This window comes from Phalacrocorax aristotelis, chromosome 3, assembly GCF_949628215.1.
Source record: "Phalacrocorax aristotelis chromosome 3, bGulAri2.1, whole genome shotgun sequence".
In the NCBI taxonomy this organism is placed as follows: Eukaryota; Metazoa; Chordata; class Aves; order Suliformes; family Phalacrocoracidae; genus Phalacrocorax; species Phalacrocorax aristotelis.
The window spans coordinates 40,017,403-40,041,026 of NC_134278.1; the positions used below are offsets into that span (position 1 = coordinate 40,017,403).

General features: G+C 41.4%; 1 long non-coding RNA gene across 1 annotated transcript in view; it reads left to right on the forward strand.

Annotated features, from left to right (window-relative positions):
* LOC142055739 (uncharacterized) overlaps nt 1-22,947 on the forward strand; it is a 37,176-nt gene extending 14,229 nt beyond the window's left edge. Inside the window, exon 3 of the long non-coding RNA XR_012660022.1 lies at nt 22,469-22,947. This is a non-coding gene — a long non-coding RNA (uncharacterized LOC142055739). The remainder of the gene's footprint in view (nt 1-22,468) is intronic.
* The last annotated feature ends 677 nt before the right edge of the window (nt 22,948-23,624 follow it).

Genomic DNA, 23,624 nt, shown 5'->3' on the forward strand with positions numbered 1-23,624 from the left:
ACATGGGGACATCCATGAGATCATGACGTGGGGATATTTGTGCAGATCATGATATAGGGACATCCATGCTGCCAAGTCCGTTTACAGCAGCTGAGGATCTGACCCACGCGCAAGTGCATCACTGCTGATGGGTCAACAAAGGACCTGGGTTTTGTGAAGTGTTTATTTACAGATTGGAAAGTCATTCAGCTCCTCGGGCAATTATTTTTCTGTTTGTTTTAAAACAGCCTGTGGGAAATAGTAAAGGTTTGAAGTGTAGGCCAAAGGGTTGGTAAACAGCCTGTGTGGCTGACAGCTTTGCCTGCACGGGACCTGCAGTGTTTCTCACCCTCTTGTTCTTCATTGAAAAAGATCAAATCCTGACCCACCAGTTCTAGGATATTTCCCTGAAGACTTCGAGGAAGAAAAGGACAGTAAGAAACTTAGGGGAAAAAATGGTCTGGAAAAGCAGTGTAAGCCCTTTCCTCAGAGCCTTCTCCCACTGTGGCTGACAGAAGCACATTTTCAGAGTGAGCAGACAGGATTCATTGCACCATCTCATCATAAAGTAAATGTTAAACTGACCACAGAAATTGCCCCCTGAAATTGCCTATTTCTTTTCAGTGATTATAAAAGGCAGCGTACGGTTATTAGCGCTAACTCAGACCTCTTCACTGTAGACATCTCATGTCAGATGGTGAGAATCCCCCCTTGCTACGGACACGTCACCCTCTGATGAGCATCTGAGTGAGGATTGTCACTATGTTTTTCCTTTTCTCCCAAGGAACCCAGTATCTTCAGGTGACCTGGACCAGATTCTGATATAGCACTGTTCTGTTTTATAATACTGGCTGGCATATACATGATTCACGTAAGCAGTAACATAAAGTGCATGATTAAAAGGTAGTAATTGCTCAGTTGTATATTCTAGGGAATCACCCCGTTATTTAAAATACCCTGAACTCCCAAGCAAAATCTATTTTTTCTCTCAGCTGGAAACAGATTTGGCTGATAAATGTATAATTACTGTAGCATGCCAAAAGCTTTAGCTGACAGGAATATTGTGACAGCAGAGGCAGAAATTCAACACTATGTCTTAAATACAGGGCACAAATTCCCATCTAATCTGAGGGCCAGATATAAAAAGGGTAGGGTTTGAAATAGTTCGTATTTTTGTTCCTATGAAGTTGAATCACAGAATCATAGAATAGTTTGCATTGGAAGGGACCTTTAAAGGTCATATAGTCCAAGACCCCTGCAATAACCAGGGACATCTTCAACTAGATCAGGTTGCTCAGAGCCCCTTGCTTGCATTCCTTATAGTACTAGAGGTTTTAAAAGCGATGTTACCACCCACCTGAGTAAAGCAAGCAGGGATTTATGGCACATACTGAGCTCTGAGAAATTTTTGTTGTGATGAGATTTCGGTCTTTCAAGTGGAAGTGCTGGTCATTTCTGGCAGGAGCAGAACCTCTGGAGACTATGATCTGGGACATGTTGTAGTCTTTGGGAGAAACCTGCCCCTATATGTGTGGAAACAAGGACAGGCTGCCAGCAGTAGTGTTTCTTAGTGTTGGCTATGGATTGTGTCACCTGTGCTAACCAGCCAGGCCAGTGAGGCGCACGGGGACATTTGGCCTCCTGCGGTACAACAGATTTACCCTTTAGCCCAACCACAACATAAAGCTCTTGCAGATACTTCAGAGAAAAAAATAAAGCATATAAATATATACAAGCATATTCTCATTAGTTTTATTGGTTTGAAACTGAAGGCATTACTGCTTGCATGAGCCTGCAACATTAAAACTGGTCCCAAGTTGCAAAAGATCCTGGTTTTATCCCTGCTCCCTCACATGGAGTAAGGAGTTGGTTTCTTCAAGCAGCATTATCCCACCTCAGGCTGCTCCTGTCCCTCCCTTCCTGCTGATCCAAAGTTCCTGGGCAGCAGCCCCCAGGAGGAGAAGCAAGCATGAAAGCAGGATGCTTTGCTCCTCACCAGGCAGCGTGTGAAGAGGCCAGCCAGGGCAGTGATCACTACAATGATGGCAGTAAGTGAACCCAAGCTGGAAAAGGACATCAGTTCTTTAGACTGAAAAAAAATCACAGAACAAAGCCTGTTCAGTACAAAAAGTATTTTGGTTAAGCAATTGTTGGCTACGGTGTAGTGTAAAATTGCCTAAATTAAGTCATATAGAGCAAGTGATCCTGCAGTCTGCTGATAAATATAATTCTCTGGTGTCTGGCCCAGGAAATAAACTAATTTCCATTCTTGCAGGAGTTGGAGACAGCCATATGTACAACAGAAATATATCCATTAGCAGCCACAGAGGAAGCTATATTTCTATTAGCAGAACTGTCTGCGCATTGCCTGAAGTACCACTAGCTGTCTGAGCAGAATAGCAAGGATGGGACCTGCTCAGGGCAGTGCGGACACCTCCACCCGTGGGTGTAGCCCTGCCACCACGGCAGGGGTGCTGGTGTCTTCCTGATTTAAATCACTAAAGAGCAGCACTAAGATGCCCTGGAAGGTCTGTGTGGGAATGATTTCTGAACCTCAGCTGCAGTGTATAAGAGCTGCTAAGAACTGCCTGTGGTTGCACATAGGGGGCTGCAATACTGCTGTTTGCCTCCTGTTGGGAAAAAGTTGTGCTTTAGGTCAGCTGCAGGGCTCTTCCATGAGGGAAGTGAAACCAAGTGCTGGAGAATGATGCAGAACTGGGGACTCCCTCTCTGAGGACAGGGGTTTCCAGACACCTGCAGCACATCCACTTGTGACAAAAACAAGGAGGGATTTGGAAAGGGAGGTGTTAGAAACCAGCATGACATCCCAGAGATTATGAGGTCCTCCTTTTGTTTATTGCTGGGCATGAAGTGCATTGTAGATGTGCAGGGAGTGCATCCGGTGCAGCTGCTGTCCCACAGCAGCTGGCAAGGAATTCGTGAGAAGGTTTACGCTTAGTTACGGGCTGTGATTCAGGGATTCTGTGTTTACCTCCCAGCTCTGCTGCTGACTCTCCCTTGAGGCCCTGTCTAACTCAGGTACTCTGACCCTTTCTATAAAAGAGGAATAACAAGAATATCCTTTCTCCAATCCTGTTTTAAGTCATGCCTATTTACACTGCAAGATTTTGTGTCAGGCCAGGGAGCTCACTGTGGGGAAGAGGAAGAGGAGGGCGGGAAGCCTGCTGGTGTAGCACCACCTGATGTAACACTTCTGCACAGTTCATAGGAAAGAAACTGGGCAGCTGCATGACAGCCTATACTGCAACACATATACCTGGGACAGGGAATCCTTCTTCTGAAACCCTCGTGGAGTGCACGGCTTTCAGCAAAGGTTTCAGCACAGGGTAAGGCGTGTGAGCAGTCCCTGAGGGGCAGAGCTGGCTGAGCTGTGTCTGCTTACAGGCTGCAGGTTGCTCCTGAGCTCCCAGATGGATGTAGCATACCAAAGAGGCGCCAACCCCAGATTTTGGTTCAGACAGGCAGTAGTAGTGTCTCTCCCTCATCTGATTTCAGGAAAACACACAGGGATACAGCATCTTTGAAATTAAAACTGCTTGTTAAATCTCCTTAAAATGGATCAGTGGCCCCCAGGGTACTGAGGATGGGACAGACAGACAGGCGGATGCAGCATGTTTGTGCAAGCCTCCTCTCCTTAGGAAAGCAGGCTAAAAAAGATAACTTCTGGTTTTGCTGTTGCTTCTGATGTTTAAAAGATGCCTTAATCTTTGATTCCCAATTCTCATTCTGGCTGCAGCATTGGACAGTCCAAGACTTCCACCGGTTTTATTGGAACGAGTCTAGGTTTCCACACCAGTATCTGAGATCACGAACTTTTCCTTTCTATTTACTGGTATCTATTTCCTCTATTTTACTGTGGCCTTAAAACAAATTAAACATTTAAAGATACTTTCAGTTATGGTATTACTGATGTTAAAGTATAATTATGGTGGGATTTTTTTCTGCTTTGATCCTGCAGACATGAGCAGATGGAGCTATTTCTGTTATCTGGAACTCTTTTACATTTGATACCACCTTTGGGGTCAAGAGGACATCCATGGGTGTTTGCAATACAGCCAACAGCAATGTGACTTTTATGATAATGCAATTACATTTCTGTTTGGGAATGAAAATAGCAATCTCCTGTTTGCTGGGATCAAACATCAGATCTCAGGAGGGGTACTTTGCAGACACCAAGCTTGGCAGTAGTTACTTAAAAAAGAAATGAATGCTATAGACATCGAGACGTCTTTTTAAAAAACATTGTATCCTTGGCAAGGTGGTATTGGGCTTAATACCACCACTTTTTGTTTTAAGAGTCCAGATAATATTTTCACTAGAGAAACAAAAGGACTCAGTAATGAGAGCATTACAGATTCTTTAGCAATCGAAGGTGTTCATTAAGTCTCTGAAAGCATTATCATCACATTAAGTTTTGCCATGACACTTTCATAAAAATAAACTATTTGAAGACTATTTTAACTCAGTGCCTTAAAAAAAAAAATCCCCCAATGATTTAAAAATAGACTTTGTACTAAAGGAAAATGAAAGGTGAGTTTTTCATCTGTATTTACCAGCCTATATTAAAATGTTAATACAGACTACTGAAGAATAGTTCTAACCTTTAACAATTGGTCAAAATATATGAAAGCATACTGAAAAGTTTTACAATTTTGAAAGCTGAAGCATTAAAAATTACTGATGGGTTTTAAATATTTTCCTCCCTATATTCAAGGCCTTCCCTGAGGGAGATCAAAATATGCTGCATCTTAACTGAAAGGCTGCCAATCACTAGGTACATCAAAAAGAAAATTTGAGACTTTTCAGACAAAACAAAAAATACTATGTGAATTCACAATGAGCAAAATTTTTCCTAGATAAGCCAAGCACTGCTTCAGTAATTCTGGCCCCTGTGCTAAAATCCTTTGATGAGGTAGAGTAATAGGAGTTATGCCTGTATTAGGTGACAGATCCACCCAGTACCCAGTCTTTCTGAGAAATCAGGATAACTTATTTTTTACAGTCTTTTAAAGACAATATTCACCTCCTCACTCTTGCTGCTTCTCAGGACCTTGTTGTAACAATACATCTTTAAAATCAGTGACAAAATGAAAAAAACCAGACAGACACAGTCTTATGTCCAGCTCAATCCATATGGAAGACCACTGAGTGCTGTGCCAGGCAGGGACCTGGATGGACTGATATGATATTGCAGCAAGCTTATGTTCAACCAGGGACATGTATGTAGTCTGCTCCTGACAACCCTCCTCGAAATCTCCAGAGGCGGTTCTACCACCTGCCTGCTAGACCTCAGAAAACTGATGGCCATGTGGTTGCTAACAAATGTGTGGTGTTCACAGAACCATGAATGCCTAGACTGGCAGTCTTAATTACTGACAAACCTTCAGGGGCTGTGCCTACATTAGCAAACAGTTCAACACAGCATAAATGAGTCAGGGAGTTCAGGAGTGAAGCAGCTGGTGATGAGTCCTCACACCTACACTGCTGGTGGTTCTGGGTTTATCATTTGGACTAGATTTCGTCATCTCTCGGAGAAAAAGTCACCCCGTTGTATGTGGCTGGAAGCTGTCCATGGTTGGGCCCTTGTGTCCCCCCACGGGTGGGAACACTGCTGGCACCCCCTGAGCAGAGCTTCCTGGCTGGTGCCTCTGAAAGAAATCTGCTGTGATTGCACCAAAATTGCACCAGTGTGCAGGAAGCTGGAGAATTGGGGGAATTCCTTCAAAAAACCACTACGACAGTAAGGCAAGGGCTCAGTGCAAACACAGGTACAGATGACATTGAAAGCATTTATTATGTCATCTAGAAAATATTTATTGGTATGATCTTAAGGTGTTCTAACTAGCTGAAGAACAAGGCTGCATATCAGAGGCCTAGTTTATCTTTCTGTATAACCTCCTAGTAGCAAACAGATTTATTTTTAACGTCTTTTTGACCTTGTGTAACTAGTTGACATAATGGCTACATATGGCATAGTTGTCAAACTACAGAGAAATAAAAATTACTAGTGTTTGGTCTTCACAGGGTTGTTAGACTGAGATGGTAAGCTTCAGTTAGAGATATCATTAGGAAAAAACCCCAATTTTTATATTGAAGATATGGACTGAGTATTCTGCAGTGCATTAATGCAGGGTTTTGGTTAATAAAAACAACTACAGAATCATAGGATCACAGAATGGCAGGGGTTGGAAGGGACCTCTGGAGATCACCTTGTCCAACCCCCCTGCTTGAGCAGGCACACCTAGAGCAGGGGGCACAGGAACACGTCCAGGTGGGTTTTGAATGTCTCCAAGGAAGGAGACTCCACAACCTCCCTGGGCAGCCTGTACTTGTACAGGTTTCATTTTATCTCCTTAATGAATAAGTAACTCAGATTTTTTATTTAGGAGAAAAAGTAGGTTCTCTTCCCCTGCTAGTGGCACAAATTCTGGCTCAGCAATATAAATTAGATTGAATGCAGCCATTTCCATTGATTTAACTCAATCTAGTCTAATTTTCTTGGATATTTCTTAGCTGAGCTAAAACATTTCCATGAGGTATAAATTGGGCTGATGTAAAGCAAACAGACATTAGTGAAGTTTACTAGTCACTCTGTCACAGTTAAACAGGTGCAAATTTCTTCAGTGCATCTCAGGACATGAAGTTGCTGAACTGGAGAAATAAGAGAACTTATCATTAAAAGAATAAAAAAGAAAGAGAGAAGGAGAATGACTCACCTTAATGTTGATGCTTGTTTCTAACAAGTTGAACAAGGAAGACTAACCTGAACCCATGGCAGGTGAAGGGTTTGCACGTTCTCATAAGATTATACAAATATTTATAAACTTAAATTTAGTTAACTTGTTCAGTGATATTTTATGCACAGCCAAGTGGCATTCAGTCAAATCCAACATGTTGCTTATTTACATGTTTTTAATCATCTGCTGGAAAATTGGTTGTAAGTGTATTTCTGAGGTTTGGTCCTACAACACTGATCCTATTTTCTGGTTTATACATGTTTCCAAAAATAATAATGCTACTGCTACTACTTCTTTTTTGTAACCCAGACACACTCCTGGAAAGCTAAACAGTACAGTACAGCACAGTAAAGAATTATGAACACTCTGAAACAGTTTTTATAGAAAGCTAAAAATAGGAAGTCTACATCTGCCAAAATCTAAATAAATTATCTTAACGGTGACTGATGAACTACTTCTGGATATTTAGGACTGTTTTCCTGTTGTCCATTTACATGAATTGCTGGTGTATTTAAATTTCAGCTTCCTTTTGATGTGCAGAGCTTGATGTCTGTGGGGTATGATAACCAAGGAGGGACCTCCTGATGTTTGCTTCAGAGACACTGAAAAGTATCCATCCTTGGAGATATTCCAAACCCAACTGGACACAGTCCTGGACAACCTGTGACAGCTCACCCTGCTTGAGCAGAGGGACTGGACTAAGCAATCTCCAGAGATCCCTTCCAAACTTTTTGTTTCCTTTTCAATTCTCTGGTTCTGTTTATTATCAGTTCTTACACATCTCTTCGAAGTTTGAGGCTGCTAATCTCTTAACTCATAGACAAAATAGTAAATAATCTCCTTTACAGAAACACTTATGACAAAAAATCCACCACTTCAATCAGTCCATCTTCTTTTTTTTCTCTCTTCTGATGCTGCCAATGATCAGCTTTAAGTAGGAGAATGTCTTTCAATATAGATGTCATTTGGGGTATTTCCTTCAGGCAAAGAGTCACTTCAGAAGTAGAGGTAGTTCTGTTGAAGGTTAGTTTTCTTGTGCTGATGTCTAGTAAGTGCAGCTGTGGAAAGGGTGGTAGAAAATGCAAGTAAATGAAGGGAGCACTGTGGAAAACAGAGACCTGCTTTTTGGAGGATGTTGTGGTTCAGCCCCAGTCAGCAACTAAACACCATGCAGCCGCTCACTCACTCCCCCCACCCCTTTGGGATGGGGGAGAGAATTGGAAGAGCAAAAGCAAAAGAGAACCTTGTGGGTTGAGATAAGAACAGTTTAATAATTAAAATAAGATAATAATAATAATGATTATTATTATAGTAATAACAATAACAATAATACAATAAAAAGGAAAAGGGAAAAAGGGAAAAAACCAGAAACACAAATGGTACAATGGCTCACCACCTGCCGACCAACGCTCCTGGTCCCCAAGCTGCAATTGCTGCCTCCCTCCCCTGGCCAGCTCCTCCCAGTTAACATACTGGGCATGATGTCACATGATATGGAATATGCTTTCGGCCAGTTTGAATCTGCTCTTTTAGATGCGCCCCCTCCCATCCTGGTTTCTTGTGCACCCGGCAGCGCATGGGAAGATAGAAAAATCCTTGGCTAGTGTAAGCACTACCCAACAACTAAAACATCACTGTGTTACCAACATTGTTTTCATACTAAGTCCAAAGCTCAGCACTGTGCCAGTTATAGTGAAGAAAATTAACTCTATCCCAGCTAAAACTATGACAGAGGAGTAGAAACTTTTGATTTTTGTTTTCATGCTGGTTTAGACTGAAACTTCATTTTCAAGTCATTTAGGTTTGTGTTCTGCAACAAGTTTGTTTTCTGAGCATATCTAAGATTCAGTGTGTATGGAGAACTTGGGAGGCATGGACTTCAGGACTAGCTTGGCTACGGTTTTACTCTATGACTCAGTAAATTGCCTCACCCCTGGTATTTGCTTCCTTATTCATAAAATATGGATAACAGCAACTGCCTCTATGAAGGTAACTCTTGAGCCCTGTGATGAAAAACACTGTATGTAAAAGGTGGGTAGTATTCTTCCACCATCACAGTCAGCCTTTGCTTTATACCAGAAACTCTTTGGAAGCAAATATTTTTCTTAAGAGAACTCCATCTTCAAAAGCTGATAGAGAACAGCCAGTGTTTTTAAAAGAAGATACCTGAAGTTATACAGTTAAATATCTTTTGAATGTGTGCATATAGACTGCTTCCAGAAGAGGTTTTCCCATGAACATCAGTGAGTGCAGCCGAAAAATAAATTATTTATATAGATTGTCTAAATAGTCATTCCTTTAAAAATGAACAGTTATAATTAGTTAATATGCAAGTGAGAATTGTGTATGGTGTTTTCAGGCTAGGCTATCTCATAGCGTTCCTGACACTAGAAATAAATGCAGCCTTGAATAAGGGCATTCGCACATACCTTTACAGTGTAGTTGTGTTCAAAAAAGCTGAGTAAGAAAGGTTGTAGGTCCCCCATTTGCATCACTAGGCTTGGACTGCCTCGTCCAGGTTTTTGCATCTTTGAAATCTTATAAAGCCCTATATGAAGTGAGCTATAACCAGATAAATGGAATCAGTTCTTTGCAGTAACACTTATAAATAGCCTGGTAGTTAGAGTTATGTAAATATTTCATAGCAGTGGCTCATTTTTTTATATCATAATTTCATCAAGAAAAACAGCTTTGAACCAAGTTTCATAAAACCAGTGTGAATATTTTTGCATTTATAATTAAAGACAAATTTGTCTTTTTATACATCTATAAAGGCTAAAGGAGCAAACCACTGACTGATCTAAAATACAGCTGTATATCTAAAAGACTTTAGATCTGAAGAAAGGGAGGCTGCAGGTAATCAAGTCCAGCATTATAAGGAAAACCTCACTGATGCAGGGTCCCACTATGATGTGATTTGAAAAAACCCCAAACTTTTAACTAGGATTTAAAGCTAGGTAACAACTCAATCTTGCATCATGGGCAGGCTCTGCTTGCTTTCTTCTGGGGCAGAAGCTCATTGCATCTGTTCAGGTGAGGGACCCCTTCACCTGGATGATTTCAGGCACACAAGGCAAAAGGGAAAACGTTTGGCCTACCAGGCTGAGTTATTGCAGCATAAGGAATTTTTAACCCTTCTTCTTTGGCTATGGACAGGCCAAAGACTCTCTGAGAGTGACTCACCATGGTTTACACTGGGAGCCTGGGGTCAGAGCTGGCAGCTGTGCCTCTCTGGTTGCCATTTATGTTGACTGAAAGCCCCGACTGACCTACCTGCAGTTGCAGTGGTTCCTTGGGCTGGTTCCTCCCATTGCAAGGAGAAGGTGTGTCTGCTCGGGGTGAAGATCCCCATGACTTCTCTACAGATCTAAAATAATCTAAATATGGGGGCTTTCTGGCCCTACCTGTGAGACAGGATGTGAGTGTGCCACATGACAGAGTAAGGTTCAGAGGTGCCTGGTGGGGCAAAATGCAGCAGAAAAGGTCACAGTGCTTCTACACCAAGTACTCTCCTATTTCCAGTATTGCTGGAAGGTACTGGAGAAGATCGGACAGGCTGCCTTTCACTTATAAATTGATATGCTTCTTCCCCCATGCCCAGCTGCAAGCACCCGAACATTGAATGTTTGGGGTTTTTTTTCTTTCATTTTTATCCTACTTCCCTCCCACTTCAGTCCCAGCTGTCTCTGCTTTATCTATTCACATTATTTCTAGTTCTCCTCATCTCATCAGAAGACCACCATGTTTTGTGGATTCCCCTCACCCCATCAGTCTCCTGCCTTTTCTGGCTGCTTTCTCCACCCCACACCGCAGAAGCCTTTTTCAGGACACTTTATAGCCTGAGACCCTCAGGTACAAGGAAGCAGAAAATTTGTGATTACCTTTCTTTCCACTAGCTTTTCAGGAGTTTGACCTCATCCCTCCATCGCATGGTGACTGACAGTTATCCAGCACGTCAGGCATTGACACAACTGCAAACGTGCAGTGCGCACCCAGTCTGCTGTGGTACACTTGGGCTCATGCAGGCTCCAGCACTGGAGCTGCATAGTCCTTGGGAGAGGGGTTGTGCAGTGGAAAAAACCCCTTCCTTATTTGTATTAAAAATTATGAGAGAATTGTTTGCTTTCTTTCCTGATGACAAGCACACCAGTTTAAGAGCATAAGAGGTGCTCTACTGGGTCATTTTGCCTAGTACCACCAGCAGACACCAGCAAATCCTTGCGGAAACGTAACAGAGCAAGACAGATGTACTGGCAACTCCCCTGAGGATTTTCTTTGAGCAATATGAATCCTAGGGACCTCAAGAGCTAATAGGGTATAGATGATGTGAAATAATGATTCAAGACTTTTTTTTTTTTCATGAACTCATTTATACTTTTCACTTTTTCAGCTATGACAATAGTATAATTACACACCATGTGAAAGAAGTACTTCTTTTGTTGAAACCTGCTGATAGATCAATTTACTTGATGTGCCTGTGTTCATGTATTACGAAAAACAGTAAGTTATTCCTGTCCATTTTACCTGTGTTATTATTGATTTGTCTGAATTTTAAATTCCCAGCCAGCCTAAGGCTGGGAAACTTCTGTGCCGAATTAAGTTGTATTGGCCATAAGAAAGAGAAAAGGACAAAACTGGGGTCAAAGAGTACTGGAGAGTTGTACTTGTCTCTTTTATCTCCCATCACCCCTCTCTCTCCCAAAGCAGAGTCTTTCTCTACCAAGCACAACTGCCATTGCCAAGCCAGAGAGCAGAAACAGGACTATGCAATTTAAGCAGTCTTTACTGTTGCTGATAATGAATTCCAAAAAGCCAAAGGAAAAAACTGTTTGACCATTGGTATAAATTTGTTTCTGTAACATATTTGAATAATTAGAATTTGTGGCCTAGTAAACTGTGCTGGTTTTGGCTGGGATAGAGTTAATTTTCTTCACTGTAGCTGCTATAGTGTCTTTTGGATATGGTATGAGAATAGTGCTGATGGCACACTGATGTTTCAGTTGTTGTTAAGTAGCGGCCAGGTGTCCCTAAGTAGTGCCTATAGTAGTCAAAAACTCCTTCAGCTTCCCATGCTCTGCTGGGTGCACAAAAGTGGGGAGGGGAGGGGGCACAGACAAGGCAGCTGACCCCAACTGACCAAAGGGATATCCCACGCCATATGACATCATGCTGAGCATATAAAGCTGCAGAAAGAAGGAAGTGGGGGGATGTTTGTCGTGATGGCGTTTGTCTTCCCAAGTAACCATCACACGTGATGGAGCCCTGCTTTCCTGGAGACGGCTGAACCCCTGCCTGCCCATGGGAAGGAGTGAATGAATTATTGGCTTTACTTTGCTTGCACGTGCAGCACTGTTTTTCCTTTTCATTATACTATCATTATTATTATTATTATTATTACTATTATTGTTTTGCTTTACCTATTAAACTGTCTTTATCTCAACCCGGGGGTTTTCTCACTTTTACCCTTCTGATTTTCTCCCCCATCCCACCGGGGGGGAGTGAGCAAGTGGCAGCGTGGTGCTTAGTTGCTGGCTGGGGCTAAGCCATGACATAACAAAAAAAAAAGACATTTCCAAATGGTCATTACTCATCTCAGGTTGATCAAAGTCACTCCCTTTTCACAAGAAAGTTTGGAATTTTCAAATGTTATTTTCATTCTGATGTTTTGAAATTTTCAGGTTGAATTTCTGCACATATTTTTAGGATATTTTCATTTCAGAATTTTAAAATGTAATTGAAAGTTTTACAGGTTTCTCCTATTTTAATGTTATTCTTAGTCACATAGTGATGCAGTATTGTGGTATTGGTGAAACAAAGTATGACCTGAAAGCCACTACAATTTGTATTTACACCTAATGTTAAGGACAAAAGTGTTAAGGATAATTATTGTACCATATTGATTAAAACATTTTAATTCCCTTTTCCTAACTGTATTATACTGAAACAATGCTACACTCGTGAATTTAAGAAAGTGTGCAATTTAAGGAATGCTTTTTAATTACAATATCAGAGAGTGGTGGGCTTTGGTACAGTAATGGGTCTTGCTTTTCTCAAACAATTATTTTCGTCTTTTGGTATGTCTTCCCTTCATCATTTTTCTTCTACTTTAAAGATACAGACATACTGCATGGTTTGTTTCTTTGCATCAGGAGTAATCTCTGCCTTCTCCACTAATTTTCCAATTTCTTTTAAAACTATCTGGAGCCAACTTTCTCTATGCTAATATTATTATTGTTTTTTTTTAGTATTGCTCTGGCTTTCAGCAACCTTAATTAGAGCTGCAAATTCGTCTTGCAGGGGAACTCAAATGTAGAATTTCAGTGCTCAAAACATAGTTGTTCTCAAGTGTAAAGTTCAGGATTTCTCTAGAAGACTTTAGTTTATATATTTACAATAAAATCCAACCAGTTCACTTCAGCTGACCTGCAATTCTATAAATGTAAAAGTGTGATTGTCTCACTGGGTACTAATAGACAAATTCTTGCTGACATTGTATTGAGTGCAAAGAATGTGCAAGGCATTCAAACCCACGTGAAGGGTTATTTATACTTTGCTTTGCCATGTACTGTTGACAGCAGAACTGGGCAGAATTTTATTTTAATGATATATGAAATCACTGACCCTCTCAAGTCAAACACATCTTCTAAGGGTAAACATTTACAACGACAGTGCAGCTGGACTTCTGCACAGCTTAAGTCCCTGCTTGCTCTTCTCAGTGGTCACAACTGAAAATACCTACTGTGCAGTCCACCTCACTTACCTAGAAGTGAGATATCTAGTCCAGTCTAGTATCTAGACTCCCACTATAGTCAAAGGCAAGAGAGAGAGAGAGAGAGAGATATTTCTGGTGGCAAGAATCTGTCCATTTGTCTAACACACCAGTTTTCAACAGGGATAAACTCCAGGTGGGAACTGAGGACTGATGTAAACAATATACCTAACATTCAGAGACACACATTAGAAGACACAACTCTGACCTGGTATTTAATAACCTACTGCAGACTACATTGACATCATGTCCAAGTATTTGTACAAAGCAATATATAGGTTGGAGCCCGTAGTACTGCCTCCTGCCCTTCTTTGCCAGAAAGAGTCAGAAGAGGGACTTGGAATAAATACACTCAACTTGTTTCAAACATGTAAGGAAGACACCTCCTTCTGAGATTTAAGGTATAACCCACCTTTCCATAGTACTCCAGATAAAGAGAAACATGAACAAACTATTCTGTGTGTTTTAATCAATGCTGTTAGGATAGAAAGTGTACCATAAGCTAAGGGAAAGATGGAATAAACGCATTTCAGCTTGACATTATTACCTAATGAGGTCACAAAAGGAAAAAAAAACTGATTTGCAGGAGCTGGGTTAATCTCACCTGTCCTTAGGGGTTCAATGTACTTCAAGGAGCAAACACTGGATTTTAGCCTCTCCCCGTAGGTGTAGGGAGGCTTGCTGGCAGTTAAACTCATGCTGCAGTCAGCAGCTCAGCTGGGATCTCTTAAATGAATGGAATTGAAACACTGCCATATATACCTGCTAAAAATAAACACTTACAGGTAGTGTTTGGAGCCTGTGACTTTTTTTTTCTGTATTTATACCACTATTGTCAGTATTTCTTTCCAATGTATTTGCAGTTAAAGGCGGTGGTCTGTTTGTCATCTGATGTCATGTGGCAAAGAGAATTAGATAAAGGGGTCTGTATCTTAGACTTTAAACATCTTGGTGGTAGGGCCATGGGTGGTGATCTGTGATTCTACAGGACTACAACAGAGACAACATAAAGTGTGAAAAGAGGAAAAGTCAGCAGAAAAAAGGAAACAATTTTCTGAATCAGTCTATTTTAACTGCAATACTTCACTGCCTGTGACTTCTCATTTCCTATGACAATAAAGACATAAAAAGGTATCTATAAGTCATTAAATTTTGTTGCTGCTTACAGAGAAGAAAGAATCCTTCCTGGGAGCCGAGTGCTTTTATTAGCAAAGACATTAAGCATTTCAATAGCAGGAAGGCACAGGTGGGGCACGAGCCCTGTGTTACAGTATTTGCAAGGTAAACTTTCCTGTTTACATTTTTACTTTAGTACCCAACCATGACTGTGATCATGTGTGCAGGTTTAATAAAAATTAGCAATAAGTTTTATAACCTGAGGCCTGAAATGACAGTCCATAAAGAGATACCTTTATTTGTTTTCCATGAGTCATAACATTTATGTGGTCTTTAATCTGTTCTTTTCTTTTTCAATCAGAAAAAGCTTCCAGAAAGTAATATTTTCTTAACATAGGTTGTAAGATGAAAGAAAAGGACATCCTGCCTGACTTACAATTTGCCTGTATCAGGAAAAATAAAAAAGTTGTTTGCATTAGGAGTGACAGCAGATGAAATTCATTTAATAATGACATGAGTCTTTTGAACTAAATACAACCTTAAGACACACACTCTTGGAGGGATTGAAACACAAAAAGCCTTAGGGAATAAATGTAACTATTCTTTAAAACAATCACCCTTCCAGGAAGAGACCATAGGTTCTTTTTTGTGGATATCATACCGCATCTTTTGCTGAAAGACTCCATTTGTTTCCCTTGAAGGTCAGGTTTTAACTTCCCATGCTCTATTGCAGCTTAAAGCAGCAGTACAAGCAGCAGTGGTGTGTACAACTTGGGACACAGCCCTGTGGGGTGCCAAGTTTGAAATCACACTGTCATCTTCTAGATGATGATGTCAGCATGATATACCGATGTCCCAGTCTTTAAAAAGGTATGTGGCATCCAGTCCCTCCCATTAGCAACAAAGGGGAGCAGGATTTTGGACAACCCTATCTAGCTCCATCTCCCCCTGCTGTGTGCTAGCCGGCCTCAACACTGCCTGGATTGACATGCTGGCTGGAGTTGCTTATGGACCGATATTCCCACTACTCCTTCTCTGGACCTTTGTATGGGACAGTAGGGGTGGAAGGTGCCATTTGGGGTATAAGACCCTTCACCATATGATGTGAAATGCACTGCAGCGAGCTTTAAGTCAAAACAAATGCTATGGCTTGCAATTCCTTCGTCAGCCTCTGGAAGACTGCAGCAAGTACAACAATATACAGACGTGTTTTTTCATAAGGACAGTTTTCAAACTGTTATTCAAAGCCTTAATTTCTCTGTCTGTCACTACTTACACATGCTTCTGGTTCACCTGTCACAAGTTTTAACCCAGATATCCTTCAGGCTTCAAGAAGTTCTTGGAGCAACATGGTTTTTTGACCTAGAAAAAGCAAAGCCAAACTTGAAAGACTTTGACCTACCATTCAGTGAATGATTGAAACATAACAGTATACCTGGACCTTGATATTGTGCCTAGTAAAATCATCGGTAAACTCCTTACTGGAGCAAAATCAGGACGTTAGCCTGGTTACTCAGAGGAGAAAAAGAAGTCGAAACACAATTATGTCAAGTGATGTAATCTAAGGGTCATATTCACAAACATTTCTCCACTTCATTTATGTTCTGCCTGAATTACAAGAACCTGCTTCCACTGACCAAATGGCTCCTATTCTGTTAGTGGAAAAGTCCCTGCAATTTTAAAGTCAATCTTTCAAATAATTAAATAAATATATAGTCTTAAAAGAATGGCAGATTTCTGTCTTTAAAAGACAAGTACAGACAGAGCTAAAACTGCTTGTGAAGGATAACAAGGAGGCTTAACTTCAATTAAAATGAAGCAGAACAGACTCCAAAGTAAAGCAGGTACCAGTTGGACAGTGTTGCATGACACATCCTACCTGCCACTCCAGGCGTGCAGGCTGGCAGGCTTCCCAACCTGGCACTGAATTAAATGCAGGAGGTGGTGATGGCAGGTCTGCCCTCCCATGCAAAAGACACAACCAACCTTCTTTCTTTTGTTCTTTAGGAAGCACTGCCTTCTTCCCAGAAAATAGCTCTGCTTTGCTTACAGGATCAATCCAAGCAGGAAATTTCAGGCAGGTATTACTGCTGCTGGAAGCTGTGAAAGCACCTGTCCCTCTGTTGGATATCAGCATGCTAGGGAACACAAGCCCTTATCTCAGGTGACCTGTACCTTCATGGAGTAAACAGCATCCCTCCCTGCTCCTACCATGCCGAAGCCCCAGGGGAAGGGTGCTGGAGCTGCCCATTGTGCTGATGTGGGTTTTATTCATTTTGATATAGAAATTTAATAAAATCACAGCTGATAAAGATCTCTGTGGTGTCTCCTACTAAAAAGACTCATGTGGTCAGATAAGCAACCATTTATCACTGCAGAAATATCATCATGGGGACCACCAGCCAATATTAGATGCAAGCATTGCTATTTCTCCCAAAACTGGTTCTCCCCAAAATTTTGTTGTAAGGTTGTGTGTATAGGCATAATGCCTCTTAGCACCATTCTGCTCAAATATCCTTGACCCAGCCTCCACACCAGGTCTGCTCAGTGGGGAGTTTAAGAGAGATACATTGCATTTACAAAACAGAACACGATCTCTTCATATCCTGATTGATTTGATGACAACCCTGCTGTTTGCTGCCAGTGTTTTAAAAATCTGTTGGTTTTCTTTGTGCAAAAGGGAAAAAATGCAGAAAATAGTACAAAACCTGTGAAAATATTTCCTGAATTCTTGGACTATTTAAACCGTAAATAATAAAATTATTTCAGTTGAGTCTTATAGTGAAAATGAGTTTTAATTAATTTCATGTAACCTTCTGATTGCTGTTTTTCAAGCTAATGCAATTTGGCTAATTCTCTTTCAGATGCATTTGAAATTTGATAGTGAATAGACAAGGTCAAAAGTGTCCTGATATTGTGACTGTTAAAAGCAGTCATTTTGAAAAGTGTTTTTTATTTACAGAAACAATTACCTTGTGACCTGCTTTTCAAGTTTTGTATTTTTCTATGTTTTTCCTTGACAATATTTTGACCAGATCATTTAATGAAATCCTAATATTGACATGCATTTCCCAGAGAAGGGGTCTTTCAGTAAACAAAAGATTTTAAAAAAGTGTTTGCTACAAGCTAGAAAGCATTATGAATTTTAAGAAAATCCGGGGAAATGTTCCCTTTTGAAATCCCACAAAGTGGAAACACTGAGAACATTTCATGAAATATTTTCAACAGTTACTTATGGCAAATATTCTGGTTTTTGCTTCAGTTTTTATTAAGCATTGTGAGGCTTTTACAGAAATCTTTATCTATGTCAACTATTTGTTCTTGAAAAATGAACAGGAAATTTCTTGAAAAAGTAAAATAACTCTGCTTTCTCTATGTCCTTCCCAAGGCAATGAAGACCTATTTTCTTCCCACTCCTGCCCAAAGATTTAAATCTGAGAATATGAAAATTTTGAAACCTCTCAAAAGGTAGTGGATTTAAATCCACTTAGAAATAGGTTATAAATTGCCTTCCCTCCATGAGAGTCTTGTCGCCAGCTACTGAAAGGGAGTTAGGAGACCCTTCTTTATGCAGGGCTGACAGAGCCAGGAAAGCATCATTCTCTCAGATACTGAGAGTCCAGTTTTGGACTCATCTGGAGGAAAAGGGGACTTTTCTTCATCCCTCCTTCTTGTCCTCCTGTCAGAGGGCTCAGTGGTGACCTGATAAGAGGAGCCATCATTTCCCGTTGTTTTGGGAGCCATGGAGGAGGTAGATCTCTAATTCATTGATTATATTAACCATATAACATTGTTTTTCTATTGCCTTAAGATCACTTTGCCTATGCAAAAAGCCTAAGTTATTAACTGCCTGAGAAGTGTGGGCTGAAGCATGTGTTTTTTCCTCCTACAGTAGTTAAAGAAAGTAGTTCTCCAATCTGATAGAGTGCTAAATATATTGAATTGGTGCTGATTTTTTTATTTCTTCCAAAAGAATTGTGAATAATTTTGTTTTAAGGTCAGACAAAACAAACAAATTAAACCAAACATACAAAAAAAGCTTCAAATCCAGCCTGTATTCGCTGATAGTGTGGTATAAACAGCTATTTTTGATGCCAGGGATTCAGTTTCTAGTTTTAATGGGTGTGGATTTAATCCAAAGCCCAAGGATCGTTTCCTAAAGTGAAACAGGGCTACTTCTGCAGAAAACTGAACTGTGCCTGAACTACAGAAGAACTGGGACAAAGTCCAGTTCCTACAAGTGTTTGGGTTATACTGTTGTTCTTCCATTAATCTTCATTACTAATTAGCATACAGGAATTCCCTTCCGGAGGTCTGTTAAATCGGTGTTTCACTGACTTCATGCTACATAAGCTATGCCTGTGTGCTTGCATAGCAATATGCAACACACTGGGATTAAAGGCGGCAGGATCAGGATTCAGTACCTTCTTTGATTTAAATTTTATTTTTAGAGTTCCGATTCAAAGTTTTGTTAAAATTTGACAAAAGGACCCCAAAGGATGCAAGCCTGAGCAGCAAGACTAGTGGCTAGTGCAGGTCAGAAGGAGATGAAGATTGTTCTTAAGTATTATTCCATGAAACTCATCCTCGAATGGTAGAATGAGAAGAAGCAACTGAAACTGAAATGGAGGAAAGAAAACATGAGGTGAGGAGACCAAATATGTTGATGTAGGTGATATGTAGGGCTGCATAAAGTGATCGCCAGAGTAGTACACCTAAGGTGAAGTAAACCTTAGTCTGTTAAGGCTGTTTGGTATGGCACATGGTATTCGTTCCACCTGTGCTCAGTGGTAGGTGCCATCTGAGTCTGTGGCCCTTTGTCTGTACCAAGAGGCTGAGGACCCTCTGCCATACCAATGCCCAGGCAGTGTCTGTGCAAAACACAGCAGCAACAGTTGAAGGAAGTGCAGGGGAATAAGCAGACCTGGCTGCACACACTTTTGGACCTCAGACTGTAGCACCCAAACTGGCCCTAATTGAACCTCAGGGTGAGCTTTTTCCCCTGCCAGAGGAGAGTGGAGATGCAACGCAGCCCGCTCGTGAAGGTAAGGTAGAAGGAGGTGTACCATGAGATTGCACTTGTGAACACCCCATGCAGGACTTCAGTACTGAGGCACCCAGAAGAAACGCATGTGTCTACTTGCTAATCCTCTGTTCCCTATCACAAACAAAACTGAAGCAAAACAGCCTCCGCTACTTATTTGCTAGCTGATCTCTGCCCAGACACCCAGCCCCACTCCGCCGTCCATGGACTTGGCTCCATATGACTTGCTCTGCAGCATAAGTCCCTGCAGATTTTGGCCCCATGTCTCTGAACAAGGAGTTCATCAGCTGTCAGCTGACGCAGATTTCTTTTACCTTAGGCAGTCTTCCAGCCTCCACATTCTGGAGCACAGCTTTAAGGAAGAGACTGAAGCGAACAAACAGTCTGTTCGTCTCATGTGTTCCTTTGAATACATGAGTTTGTAATCCTACAGATTTGGGCTGGTCTTGTCCTGCCAGTCTGATCAGCTGTAGAGTACCAGAGCACCTCTGGGACCACCCTGGGGCAGGGGGGGAAGTACAAAAACACATCAATGGGCCGGTGTCCGCATTTATGGGGTACCTCCAGTGACGCTCCAGCAAAATTAGTGTTATGTCTGTCTTTTGCAATGAAAGAAACGACATAACCTTGTATGTATATCACATACACGAAGTAAGGACACATTTCTGCCGAGGACATTTGTCTAACTATAGCACTTGATGTGAGCTGCTGACAAAGCTGTGTGCTCATAAGACTGTATTTTTTGCCTCACTGTTCATTGCAAGAAAGATACTGTCCATTTACGAGGTCAGAGGGACGGGCAGGCTGCTGGGTCAGGATGGCTGGCTGAGGCACAATTTTTGGTGTCAGTTCATCCTCTGCTCTTCTACTCTGCTGACTAGGGGGTACACATGGTGCTTTCATACACGACCAATGACTTGTAAGGAAAAGCCAGAAATTTTATCACTAAAAGAAATTTTAAAGCCTGATTGTGAATCCAAACAAGGCTGGGATTTTATTACTTTTTGAGGCAATAGTTCAGTTTCTGTCATTGCTCTGCTACAGAGCTGGACAGATGTTTATGTTAGTCACAAAAAAGGAAACCAGGGCAGGCTGCACCAGAACATTTTAGAAGCCATTAATAAGATTTTATGTTGTTATTCTGAAGGGCATTTTCTGCTGCTCTCAGCACAATATTGTGACTGGCCTTCAGAAGATGGAAAAAATGATGTATTCTTACTTCATCCTAAATAACAGTGCAGCCAACGTGAGAACAAATCCCAGGGAGGACAAGGAGTTTTGCAGTTTCTGTACGTGCAATGAAATTCTAACATTAGACGTACAAAAGGACCCAAATGCCACCTAGCTTCAAAATGTCACCTGGCTTTGAATAGCAGCAGCTGACTGTTTTGCAGTGCCCCAGAGCAGAGGGACGAGCTGACCTTGGGCTTGCTGAGTGACAACTCTAACCCCCGCGTGGTGTCTGAGGCAGGGAGGAGGGCTCCTACCCCAGCCATGGCTTAAAAGAAGAGATGGCAGCTGTTGCCCTTGACAAAGACAGCCTGGTCTTAAGGTCTTGGCCTTAGGCTCATCAAGGGAGCAGTCGCATCCCTTTCTGCAGTGTCTCCTGGGTGCAGCCCTCCCCTGAGTGGCCCATTTTGAAATGTAAAGAAATAGTTGCTGTTTAGGGGGCAGGGAGAACAAAAATTTTATGTACACTTTTCCTTCTAGGACACATACAAAAAAAGGTGTTTTGTTCCCTGGGGAATTTCTGTATTGGTACTTTTACTTTAACCACCCACTGGGACAAAAGTACTACACACCGACGTATTTCAGGAGGGACACTTCCCTGAAAGATATTTTAGAGAGCCATGGTAAAATCATTTCATTTCAGACTTTTTGATTAAGACACAATATTGCCACACTGAAGTGCCTGATACTGAACTAGCTGGAAACAGTGCTTCGGGTCATCCCGCAAGAGATGGTGTTTCCCTGTCAAGGGTGGTGTAACCCTGGGTGCAGGAACCGGTCCCTTCTGGGGTGCTGGAGCTCTGGAGGTGGGATAACCCCTTTGTAGCTCCAGTGCATGTCTCCCAGGAGGTATCACGCTGTTCCACCAACAAATGGCTATATCTGACATGGGACTCACTGCTCTTTTAAGAAGCAGAGCTCTGAAACTGCAGGACCCATGAAACAGTGCACTACAAGGGAGAAATGCAATATATAGCATTATGTGACTTAAAATAAAATGTTTCAGGTCAGTCAGACAATGTGATTCAGCTGAAAGTGATTGCAAATAGAATATTTTCTTCTGGAAACAAAAGAATCATTTGAATAGAAAAATTCTTGAACAACCCACTTTTTGTATTCTCTCTACTTTCCATATGTTTGTGTCTATGTCTGCATGTCTGTGTGTAAGTAATCAACATTAAAACAAGAGTCTACTGAGTGCACATCATGGATTTATCTTCTTAATGCAGGCAACCCTGCTACTTTCTGCACTTTGACCATCTGCTCGAGCCTAAGGGGCAGCAATACTAAATTAGCTGTACTCTGACATTTCTTTGATAACCGACATTTGCACAAACAAGTCCTCCATGCTCATGTGCATGTTAGGAAGTTAAAGTGTAAAGTAAATAAGATTAACTTTGTGTGTTTCTTCTCAAAAACATATTGTAAGTCATTATCTCTCCCTCTAATGACTGAAATTCTGTGTGCAAAACCAAGTAATTTAATTTACATATCTCAAATGCATGTCATTTTGTTGTTGTTGTGGGACCTGTACCCAATGCCTTGTGAATTAAATCATTTCATCATCAACAGTCAGCACAGCTGCGGGCAGATAACTCTTCTTGCCACATTGCGTGAGAGAACAGGCACACACCAGAAAGCACGGCTCCTCCCGTCCCTCTGGACCACTCCTGGTGATTTTGCGGGAAGGCTTCTTCCACTCGTCTCTGTTTCCTCCAAAAGAAAATTCTGCTCAGATTGGGCTCAGTTATTGATCTCATTGCATTCCCACGCAGGCCAATGGGAGTTTTTCTGTCTTTGGCGGTGAGAGCAAGATTAGGTCCACAGTAATTGGATGAATTCCAACTGCTTGGCTAGAAATTGGCAAGATGCTGAATATACCTGTCCCTCTGTCCACTGACGGCTGGTATAAGGTTACTGGGTTGGTAGCTACATCAAAACCCCCTGTATTCAGATAGGTAAAATGAGTTGAATAAAGTAAATAAATGGGAGGGTCAAGGGCAGACACTCTGCAGTTGATGCAGGCATGGCTGGTGATATCTGCATGGGATGCCACAGATGAGGAGCCCAGTTTGACATGTTAGTTCGTTTAAATACCAGTATCCATACAATGTGCAGGTATGGACTGGGAGAGCAACTAGGCACTTCTCACAGTTTTCCTACTCAGTGACTTGATCATAAAGGGTTTATTCTTTTTCTACACATAACAACGCTGAGGCATAAAGTTTTAAGTATGGGGAGCAAAAAGTATTCCATAAGCGCATACTACACTTTATTCTGTCATAAGCTTCAGCAGTAAAGAAAGAGGAATATATAGTTTCTTTTTTCAGCTCATACACACAGTCTCAAGGTCAGAAAAGAGTGTGTTGTCAAATGTTCGTGTCATTAGGCATCACAATGGCGGGAACCGAGCAGTTCAGAAATGAATTTTTCAGTCTGGGCTGACTGTCTCCAAGGAATCCCTCACAGGAGCATTTTGTATGGTTGTCTCTTTCTGCATAGAGGAGAAAATTTGTCTTTCTGCTGCAAGTTGCAATCCCTTCACTATCAACTGATAAATGGTCTCAGATTTTATTTTGTTTTCTTCTTCTTTTGCTCCTATCATTAGTGCCACCTGAGATTTCTCTGCTCTTTGTAGAACGTTATTTCCTCCAGATTTAATTCCAACTGAGGAAAGTATACACTTATCTTTTCATCTCCCACGCCCATTAATCTCTCCTGGAGCAGT